The sequence below is a fragment of the Aphelocoma coerulescens genome, chromosome 1 (genome assembly GCF_041296385.1).
Source record: "Aphelocoma coerulescens isolate FSJ_1873_10779 chromosome 1, UR_Acoe_1.0, whole genome shotgun sequence".
Classification (NCBI taxonomy): Eukaryota; Metazoa; Chordata; class Aves; order Passeriformes; family Corvidae; genus Aphelocoma; species Aphelocoma coerulescens.
In genome coordinates this window covers 62,282,285-62,293,357 of record NC_091013.1, presented here as the reverse complement: position 1 = coordinate 62,293,357, position 11,073 = coordinate 62,282,285, and the positions used below count along the sequence as shown (strand labels likewise).

The 11,073-nt window shown below is 43.2% G+C and overlaps 1 protein-coding gene across 3 annotated transcripts in view; it reads left to right on the top strand.

Moving 5' to 3' along the window:
• The window catches only part of ELF1 (E74 like ETS transcription factor 1), an 89,807-nt gene that overhangs the window by 745 nt on the left and 77,989 nt on the right, over positions 1–11,073 (top strand). Inside the window, exons 1-2 of one of the 3 annotated variants that reach the window (XM_069009586.1) lie at positions 16–101; positions 5,021–5,091. The exons of 1 other annotated variant lie outside the window; for it this stretch is intronic. The gene's annotated coding sequence lies outside the window, so the exon portion shown is untranslated. Of the gene's footprint in view, positions 1–15; positions 102–5,020; positions 5,092–11,073 lie in introns of those variants that run through there. One more of the 3 variants, XM_069009577.1, reaches the window with a different exon arrangement.

Here is an 11,073-nt window from a genome sequence, read left to right as displayed (position 1 = left end):
TCTCCACCTCCTGCTCTCACCCGCTCCTCCTCCCTCGCTCCCGAGGAGGCGAGCGCTCAGCGGGAGCCGCCCGGAGAGGGAGAAGGAGCTGTGGCCGCTCGGTGAGTGCCGCCCGCCGCCCGAGTCCCGCGCTCGGCGGCGCTGGGAGGCTCGCACCCCCCCCCTTGCGATGGGGAGAGCCACCGCGTGCCACGGGTTCGAGCCCCGCCGCCGGCAGCGCCCTGTGCCCAGCAGTCCTTGCCCCGCCACACCCGTGGGATATGGGAGGTGTGGGGAGAAGGGCGGTGATGGGGTGCGAAGGGGCTGGGGAGGCGGCAGGCCCCGGCCGGGTGTCGGTGCGCGCCCTGGGGCGGCGGCCAGCGGAGCCCCGTCCCGCCGGACGCCGCTGCCAACTTTCTGGGAGTTCGGCAGCGCGCGTGTCGGGAGGGCTCCTACTGCGTGCCGGCTTCACCTCCTCCCTCTCCCCGCTGCCCCCGGCGCCGCTGCCCTGCCCTCTCTCCCTCCTCGCCGCCCGCCTCTCCCGCCGTCTTGGGGCAGCCGCGGCGGGGGCCGAGGGAGAGGGGGGCCAAGGGCCGGGGCGTCCTGGGGCGCGGGGGGACGGGGACGACACGGTCACACTTGGGTGTCCCCGGCACACTGGCCCCGGATCGCCTCCTCCGCTGTTTCCCCCGCAAATAAAAGTCACCTCGGGCTGGTGCTCCAGAGCGCACCCTCACCCCCTCCCCCGCCCAGCCCTGTGTAGACTGATCTCCCCACGGTTCTGCGAAAAAAGTCGCGTTAATTCACCGGCTGCAGCTGGCAGGCTGTTTGCTACAGTCACGCACAGGGGTGGAGGAGAAGCCTTCGGAGTGAGTCATGGCTGTAAGAGGCCCTCCGGTTGTTTATGGCAAAAACAGAGGGATGGCTTATTCAAGATGTGGGAAATACGGGGAGTAAGAGTTGCCTCGATCCATCTTACAAGGACAAGGCAGTGGTATCTGTAGCTAGTACCCCCTGCCCCAGCTTGCTGTCGAGCTGCCTGAGAAAGGAGGTGGGGAGGTTGCCTTTCCCTCTCACAAGGAGGGCTTGTGGTCAGACTGTCATAGCTAGCTGCAGGAGTTTTGCATTTGTCAGCATTTCCATTAGAAGTGTACTTTTTATGTAGTTTGCAACATGGCTATAAATATATGCCCCGGGTTGAAATTTGGTTGATGGCCTCTTCTCCATCTAAGCAACTTTTGAAATGATTCTGCTTAGATGCTACGTGGAAATCCGCGAAAAATACTGGCATTTTATGTTTCTTTTAACTTTAAAGCTTAGCTGCTTACACACATGGACGCATTTACAGCTGTTAGTCCAAAAAAAATTCTTTCTCCCCCGAGTTTGTTAAATTGGGGAAGAGTTGAAAAGCTTGGCCTCTATAGGCATTGGTCATTAATTAGCGCAGCAGAGACTTTGAAGACTCCTACAAGGTCCCTGCTACCTCGAGTGAGGGCACCCACCTACAGAACGGACGTGGGACACTATGTGTCCGCACAGCTCTAACCTCCAAGTGCCAGGACAGTTCCAATGCCTCAGCATCCCGGACAAGAAGCTGGTGTTAAAATCAAGGCAAATTATGTTAACTTCGCTCCGTGGGATTGATTTTTTTTTTTTTTTCTTTAACCATGTCCGTTCAATTGCTGCTTCTGAGACAGGGAACAAGCCCATTATTTAGGAGCTTTCGTTTTGTATACCTCTGTATACGGACGTATCTGGATCCCGTGAAACATGCCTGCCCCCCAGTGGATGTCGCTGATCTCTATACATTCTATACATTTACCACCTCCCCCCGTGCTCAGCCCTGCCCCGTCGGTAAGTTTGCAAAGGCAAGTGCTCAGGATGCCAGGCTCATCTGTCCACCGCGGGCCTGTGTCCGAGGATCGTGTCAGTCGTGACAGGATGTGCCACCATCCTTCCCGGCCAGCTCGGGACCAGAGGTGCATCCCCCAAGGTGTACCAGTGTCTGGCTGGACAGCAGTGAGAAGAGGTACCATGAATGAGGCAAACAGGTCTGTGTAGAGGGAGAGGCAGCTTCATGGCTGAGACAGCTGCAGAATCAGATTTTGCAGCCCCGGCCTTTGCTGTTGTTTTCCACATAAACATAAAGGTTTTTGCCCGTGGTCTGTTGGGTTTTCTGGGAGCCTGGCCTGAGTCCCCGGGATCTGCTTCACAGTTATGCTGAATTTAACCATCTGGAATGTGAGTGTCTGTTTGCTCTCTATGCACCAAAGATGTTTTGCAGGTCTAAGCATGTTAGAAATACAAGCCTTGAGTGTCAGAATTGCTCACTCAGATTAAAGCAAAAAAACTACGGTCACTATCTTAGTTTCCTATATTAAAAAGATGTGGATAACAGTATCCTTTATCTTACAGATTACTGTAGTGATGAGAACCATAAAAGAACCTGAGAGAAAAGAAGTTATTTCTTCTGTGATTTGAAAGTGTGTGGTGATGCTCTAGAGAACAAGGGCAGAAAGAGGAGTTTGTGTGTTAATTATAGCATAGCTTCAGTGGGGAAAAAAATGTGACCAGGTCAGTTGCAAATACAGATTGATCTAATTAGAGATTGATGCATATTAGCACTAGAAGACATTTTTAGTTACCGTAGACCACTTAGTTCTAATAACTTCTAAATTCTGCTTTGCTTATTGTGTTCTTAATGCTGCATTTTATGAGTAATTTCCTAGGTTTTCTTTCCCTTAAGAAAAGTGCCAAAAAGCAGGTAGGCAGCCTAGGGTAGCGTATGTGTGTCACCGTCTTTCATCAGCTAGATTCATAATGTAACACCCAGGACTCTGCTGTCAGAGTCCCCTGTTGCAGGTAACCAGTGGTGGTAGGTTGTGGCTGTGGCCTGTGTTGCTGTACTTGCTCATATCCCTTGTGTTGTCTGGTCACAAGGAGGGGCTGAGAAGAATGTGGACATGGCCTAGCAAACACCTAATGAAAATGCACACACTGCAATTTGGTTTTGGACATTTGACAAAATGCAGGTTGACTTTTCATGGGGGCAGCAAAAGGCACCCCTCATGTCAGATTTCAGATCTGTCACTGGGAGATGGAAGGGCATTACAGCCTTTCAAGTTTGCCAGATGCCTGTTGCCATTGCAGCATTTTCCCTGGTTTTGTTCTGAAAACAGCTCAAGTATTTTGGCCAAGTTCTTCTAATCCCAGTCTGCCTCTTTCTGCACCCCTCACTCAGAGGTAACTTCTACAGCACATGGAACAAAATTTAGCCTGAGGCAGACATTCAACTTGGAAAATTTCAACCCAAACAGTCAAAGTCTGGCCAAGTTACAAGCAGCTGGAAGCAGCATCTTGCATTGGAAATGTTCAGCAGCTGCCTAATAGGCGATGCTACAAGCTTCATCAGTCCTGTGTATAAGTTTATGTACATGGAAATATGCTGCTGAATTACAATATTACTTGATTGATTACCTGGTCTACTAACTGATTTTTTGTTGTTGTTGGTTTTGTTTTGTATGTTTGTTTGTTTGTTTGTTTTTGTTGTCTTTTTTTTTTTTTTCACTAGAGAATGGAACCTGAATATCTTTGGCTAATGCTATGAATTATTTTCCTTACTCACGTTGTTGTTTTCCTGGCTGAAAATCTGAAAACTTTAAAATGGAGCCTCTGAAATAAATGACAAGCCAGGGCTTATTCGTTCTGAATCTTTCAAAATGACTTAACAATTGTTAAAGACCAGTTTACAGTAGAACTAAAGCAAATTGCTTCCCAGTGTTTTGAATTGTAAAAAACCCACATCTCCCAAATTCCTAAGCTATTAATCAACTGCTCTATTGTAGCAGACTCACCCTATATTGTGTCCCTGATATATCTATTAAGTCTGCAGTGAAGTGTGAGTTTAAAACAATTGTGCCATGGAGTCACCGTGGAATAAATTCCACAAACATTGGCAAAGTTGCTTCATAAATCTTTCTTAGTTTAGAGAGAAACTTAGGCATGCCTTTCTTCTATGGGAGTGCATCTGTTTCTTATGAGGTTCCCTGGGGGCTGGATCTTGATGTAAGGCTGGTTAATATCAATGTATTCACAGCTTTTGTGATGATATTGCATCATTACCAGCATGTCATGTGCAGGTTTGTGCACGTGTGGAACAAGTTACTAGTACACCATACTCCAAATAATTTTTAAATTACCAGCATTCATCAGAAGGTGTTTTTCATGCAGCCACATACAAAAGAATCAAGATTGGGGTTACACCAGCAGGATAGGAGACTGTCCTCAAACTGGTAATTTATTGAAAGAAGGCTTAAGAATTTATGCAGAGAATCATCTCAACGGGAGTTTTCATTGCAATGCTGCGACTGAAGTGTGGTCTTTGGCTGTGTAGCAATATAAATACTGCACAGAAATAGGAAAGTACGTGGCATTAGTAAGATCACAGGAATTCCATGTCTGGTTTTGCTGCTCACACGTGAGGAAGGATGTGAAATATTAATTAGAGCACAGTGACAAAAGTGATCCAGGGTATGGAGACCAGGTGTCACAATCGCAGATTGTACATCTAAGAGAGGAAATGATGCCTGTATGTATCATACATGTGTGTAAGGAAAATACATGATATTTACTTGACCATCCAGTGTCAGAGGTGAAGTTTGGCATGTTGTACTTTGAAATAATAAGTAGCAACTAGGGCATTAAAGGATTGTAGTGGATTTGCAGTTGCTGGGGAGTGTTTAAAGTGAGATGGGGTTTCCTTTTGAAAGATGTGCTTTCACTTGCTTTGGTGGAGGATGTTTCCAGTGTGTGTAGAAGGGGGAAGGACTGTACTCCATTCACCTGCATTTTTCCCCAGATTGAAAAAACAAGATTACTTGCCGTGCTTTCCATGTGTTGTAGCACACGTTGACAAGATTACAGTAGAATGCCATACTTCAGAACTTGGCTGGTTTTCTCTTGGGTCAGGAGGACCATTTTTTCTTGGCACCTAATTTGACTTCTGGGAGTGTGAATAATTATTGTGTATTTTCCTCTATAGCATCAACATCTGGTGGCAGCTGGTGACAGGATATCAGGTCCTCACTTTACAGAGTCCCCTCCTATTCCCAGGTTGGTGTATCATCTTTCTTTGTTCAGGATACTGTCAGTTATATTCAGGGATGAAAAAAATTTTCCTGCCTTTAGATAGGCAAGGACATCGCTCACTGTTCAGAAGTCAGCTGCTCAGTGCTCTCCCCTTAAGCATCTCTCTGTCCTTCGGGCATTCCTCTCCTGCAGCCACATCTGCTGCAGGGAATGTGCACACGGCCTGGCAGCACAGCACCCCTGGCAGTGACTAAAACAACAGAGGTTATGTCGGTGAAATCATTTTGTAACCTGAAACACAACTGACTGCCTGAATCAAGTTGAAGCATTACCTGCAATGCTCCTTTTCAGGCAGCTTCACAATAAACCTGAAGGTTAATTTGGCCTGGGAATTGAACTTCAGCCTAGATAGCTGTGAGATGATGCTTTATAATTCCATAGTCCATTCTTTTTGATATAACAACCAGACACTTTTTTTCCTCTGGCAGCTGAACTAGGACAAATATACTCTAAAGTGTTGAACTATTTCTCTCTGTAAAAATCTTAATTTTACTGCATGTACTCTAGCATATATGGTATCAAAAGTCTGATGTTCAATCTTTCACACAGTGGTTTAGTTTGGCTTTTTCATTCACACTTTAAGATATCCTGTGAATGTTTTAAGGTGATAAAACGCTTTCCATATAGGATGAGTTTACTGGAAATTTTCTTGTTGAGAACAACTGAAACTTGAGGAGACCAAGTTCTTGTAAGTCACTATCTTTAGACTTGAAAGCATGTATATATGAGTGTTTCCACTGACTTGGAAATACTCAAGCACTCCTCTCAAATATGATTTTTAAATACATTTTCCTCATCTGCCCTATTGAGATGTCATGTTTGAGAAAATAATGACAATACAGCCTTCTAGGATTTGACCTATATGCCTGTTGCTGTGTTCATTGGAGTTAATAATAATGCACTATTGATTTCTAGGACTTGCAGGAGCCAACTTAATAACAGAAGTATAAATCAGATGTTTTCAGTTTTAAAGAGCTCTAGTTAGGCTATTTAATTTTGTCTCAGAAAATGGCAGAATCGGACAACAATAAATCTGGAATTCTGTTTTGCTGTTTCAGTACTTGGATAAAACTTGTGGTAATATAAAATGATAATGAATATTGCTGCATTGTGTCTGTTTTGAAAGTGCAGTCATAGGTTGTAGTTTGCCACTTTGTGACATCTTTTACTGTGTTTGTAATATTTAGTGAGTTTCATTCCCTTCCTGGTTGTGAGGTGAAACAATGTTTGAGGCTGAGATTAAATTTGTCAGAATTGGTAAGTGTCCATCTCAGAGGTGTATCAAATTTGAACATAATACTGTTAAATAGTTGAGCTATATAGCTGACTGTTCGTGTGCTTAACAGCACAAATTTATGTGTGTAGGATAATTATGCACCCAAACAACTGAATTAACAAATGCTGGAAATAGTAGTAGGACTGTGTTATCTGTCAGGTTTGATTTTCCACCTCACCACAGCCAAGTGTCACTATAATCAGAATAGTCAAGAGTTAGGTGTTTTTATGGAATGCATTACTCTGTACCTGCTGTGAAAACTTCCCATTTGGTCCCTAATCCAGCATACCTGTGGCCAGTGAAGATGTAATTTTGCCCACTCTCCAGAATTTAACTTCCTTCTTTTATTTGTATGAGTGTACAGAAATCTTTTTTTCTTGTTAAAACCTAGTACTAAAACCCACTTGTGTACTTTAGGTAGTGGATATCCTGGTCTTTTTCCTCCATGAATACAATAGTGACATTAAGCAGTTACATTGTCTGGAGTTCCTGGTGATGCAGGCATCAACAAAATTTAATGAGGTGTTTCAGCTTGCTTGACCTTGTTCTGTGACTCATTTGCGTGTCATATATTCAGGTAGGAAGCCAAGCACTCTCCAAGTCCTGGCAGAAGGTTGCTCACACGGTATCTGCTGCTGCAGCTTCTGTTTCAGCATCTGCTGCTGCCCAGAGAAGCACTGCCACTGTGCCATTTCCAGCAGCTTGCACACTAGCCTGCATTGGACGATTCTGGGGTGTGTTTGGGCTCTTTGGGGAAGGGGCATGAGCTGGTGGTGGAGCAGTAGAACTGTTGGTGGAAAAGCTGTAGGATTCTGCAACTTGCTGCAGACTTTCAAAGACCTTTTTCAGGCAAGGGGGTGTTGAACAGCATTCTGGTTTCTGTTCTCTGCTCTTTCATCCTGTTAGGAAGGGAAGTTCAAGGTCTGTTGTTTTTAAGGTGCACTGTTGATCAAGAGAGTTACAGCAGATATATTTGTTTTAAGGGAAACTGAGGGTGGACTTTGTCACCAGTTTACCGAAGAGGTGACGAGGTTATGCCATCCGGTGTCATGGGATTTGGTATTTTTTAAGATAAATGCCAAGGGAAGTGGTGTTGGTATTGTGGGCAAGAGGACAGCAAGACTAGTCAGTAAAGGATGGTGACAGTACTTGGTGTTCATGTACTGCCATAGGAACACTGACTGATCCAACTTTGTCATTGTTGAATCCAACATCCAGTTACATTGTGATAATAATGTGCTGTGTAATGAACAATGACTCTCTAGAGCATAGTCTGTAGCTCTGATGTCTGCTTGTCTTCTGCATCAGTCACCGCCCCCCCCCCCCCAGCAGCTTGTCACTCATCTTCTGCTTGCATTTGCTACCCCTGACCTGCCAGCTGAACACAGGAACCCTTCTGTTTCTGCCAGAATTATTTTGCTTAACTTATCTGGTTAAAACAGTAGATTTATTTCACTCAAAATGGACTGGGGAGCTTAGGTGGCAAAGCTGAGGCAGGTTCTGGTAACTGTGCTGAGAAACTGCTGGGGGAAGGGTTAAGGAAATCAGTGGTGTGTTAGTTGAGATATTGGAAATGAGATGTGTCTGCAGAATCTGGAACTGTAAACCTTTCTTCAGCCTTGTGCTGGCAGACCTGTGCTAGCATTTTACTTCTATGTTTCCCTCTGGTAGAGGGGAATTATACCCATGTAGTTTTGTGTAGAGAATAGATCCCTTAGCACCTGATTACCTCCACTGAAGTAGAGCTGAGTTCTTTTCCTTTGTGTTTGAATTTCCATGTGCTCTGTGCAGCTGTCTTTCACTGGATGCCTTTTTAAATGAAACCTTCATCATAAGCCATCTAAAACAAACCTTGAGGGTTTGTTTTCAGATTTTCTTAGGTAACCCAATTTTGTGGGTTAACGGATTTGGTTAAAAAGATTACTAAGAATTTTTCAAATTCAGTTTTCAAATGTTAATATTATCATGTAGTAAAACTTGGCAACCATTACAGGTGCAATATTTTAATGAATGAACGAGGTGGTTTCTGACCATAAGTATACTACAGCCATGATGGTGAGAGACAGAAATACACTTTTATATTCTTTGCAAATTACCGTTTATGAAAATTTTCCAGGACACATCTATTGATGTTAAATTGTTTTCATGTCCTTAAGTTTAAGTTTGCTGGTATGCTTTTATCATTATTGTACTCTTTTGGAAGGGGAGGAGGTGATCGCATCACTGTGTACCTCATTTGAGGCGAATTATTGCAAATGCATTACCAAACGTCTGATGTAGCTGCTTGCTTTGCCTCTGGATGTACTCTTTAGGGCAGTCTAAAGCTGAGGCCAGACAGAACAGATTTTCAGGACAGCATGTTTTCAGGATGTTGTTGGCATAAAAGGTCTTCGTGTGTTTTCTGTGAGAAAATCATTGTGTTAACCTTTGTAGATGTTGTGTTTTGTCTCTCTTAAATAAAAGCTGCATCAGAAATGGCAGGTTGTAGTCTCTGTTTTATCGTTGCTGTGTGACTAGCAGCTGAAAGATCAAGTCATACATGAGGCTGTTACTGTACAAGCCCTCTCACTGTGTTTGCCAGGGAGGTGGGGTTTTTTCTTCTTTTCCCAAATCTATACACACTAGTCAAAGAAAACTACTAATTCTATGTTTTCCTGAAGGGAAAAAAAAAAAGTATTTATAGAGAGAATGCCTTTACTGTGGAGAATTACTGCAAAATACTGTGTACTTCTTCACATACTTTAAGATTCAGACTAGGTTTCAGGTCTCATGTCTTTGCATCAACACCTGTCAAGAATATTACTTATATTTTTAATTCTTTAATCCTCTAGGTCACATGGATTCACACTTTCTTTGTTTCAGATTGACATCAAGACATGTAGCAACATTAACTGTAGTTAGACACTAGTTTGTTGGAGTTTCTGGTTTATGATGTGGTGGATAACCATACCAAATCTCTTCTTCTTTTTTTTTGGAGATGGAACATGTATGTTCAGAAACAAGTTTCCATTCTGTATATGTTATTATCAGACTGAGCAGTAGTCATGCTATAGGTGTTTCAATAGGCAGAAGTATTTGTGCAGGTGTGGTTTAAGGGAGAAAACGCGTAATTGTGGTTCTTTTGCATAGCACTGTGTTCACATTTGCAGGATGACTGATTTAGCAGAGAAACCTATCCTAAATGGGAAGTATTAGGGAAGCCACTGAATTTGGATACTGTGTTAAAGAAATTGGAGGACGGATGTGAGAAGGTGGCATGAACACTATTTTATGAACACTGTCCCTGGTACTTTGTTGTTTGTGTGCTCCCTCTTTCTTACCTAGTTTCATTTTTAAATCACAGCTTTCAGTTTGTTACTGAACTGGAGACACGTAAAAATTCTGAAGGCTTTTGTTTTTTATTTTCACCATTCTGGGGAAGAATCCCTTTTTAGGGATTACTGGTTTCATCTGCCAGAAAAATATTACTTACCATCTCCAGATAAGCAGGGAGGAAATGACAGTTGTATGTGGATTCTGACTGGAACACGATCAGAGCTTGGGTGGCTTAAAACCAGATGTCCCCATGCTTTTGCTCTGGAGCCACCACAATCAAATTTTATCATCTTTGTTATAAAATGTGTCTTGAATGTTCATTTATATGCCTGAAGAACGGGGAATAGAGCTGGGAATGAAAGAAAATAAGGTAAAACAAATGAGAAAGGGAAGGAAGTAGAAAAAGGCAATCCAAACTAGCTTTCTGCTTCTAACTGTAAGGATATGAGACAGGGAAATGAGATGCAGAAGAAATTGAATAGTCCCACTGGTAAAGTGGCAAAGTGATAATTTAAACTCCTATTGAATAAGTGTGAGCTAGATCAGTGCTTGCAGAATGTTGAGTTTAATTCATTACCCATAATGAGAAATTTACATCCCTCTCATCCAGCTTAGTGTGTGGATATTTGTTTACTGAAGGATTTTTTTTGTATCCTTTTTAAGAACCAAGTGTTACCTTTTGCTAAATGTGAGAAAAATTGACTCAAATCTGAATGCTGCTACCAAATAACATTGAAGACCAGTCACCTGTAATTACAGTTTAAGTTTCTTTCCCCTTGTCTCCTAAACATTGTGTTAGTGTGATGTAGTTTTGAGGAGGCTAAATGCATGAAGTGTGGACAAGCAGTTTTTTCACCTAATTTGTTATCAGATTTTCTAAGTGAATGGTAGCCATCAGTGAAGCACCAGAGCTTTCCCAGTTGGATATGACTAAGAGCTCAAACTCAAGATCTTCCAATTCCTTGTAGACTTACTTTGCTGTGCTTTATAAATGAGGAGAAAGGTGCAGAAAGCCCTGAGCAACTCTCTGGGGAGTCAGGTGTGGTTGTTACCTTGGGATTAGTGCCAGCGATCAGATCCAAGGGGAGAGTAATGGGGAAAGTGAGTCAATAAAGCCATATCAAGGATGTGGAGAAAAAGAGTGTATAAATTAGCAGCCTGCCCCCAGCTCTGTTTTATCTCAGTAGTGATATTTGCTCTTATTTTTTTCCCAGAGGATTTCAACTGTTTGTACTTTCGGTGTTTAATAAAAGTGAAAATAAATGGATGACAAGGAGATATCTTTTTGGGGCTTTGCTTGCACAGCTAGCAAAAGTGTATATCTGCTCTGCTCAGAGTCAGAGAGATGGTCTGGA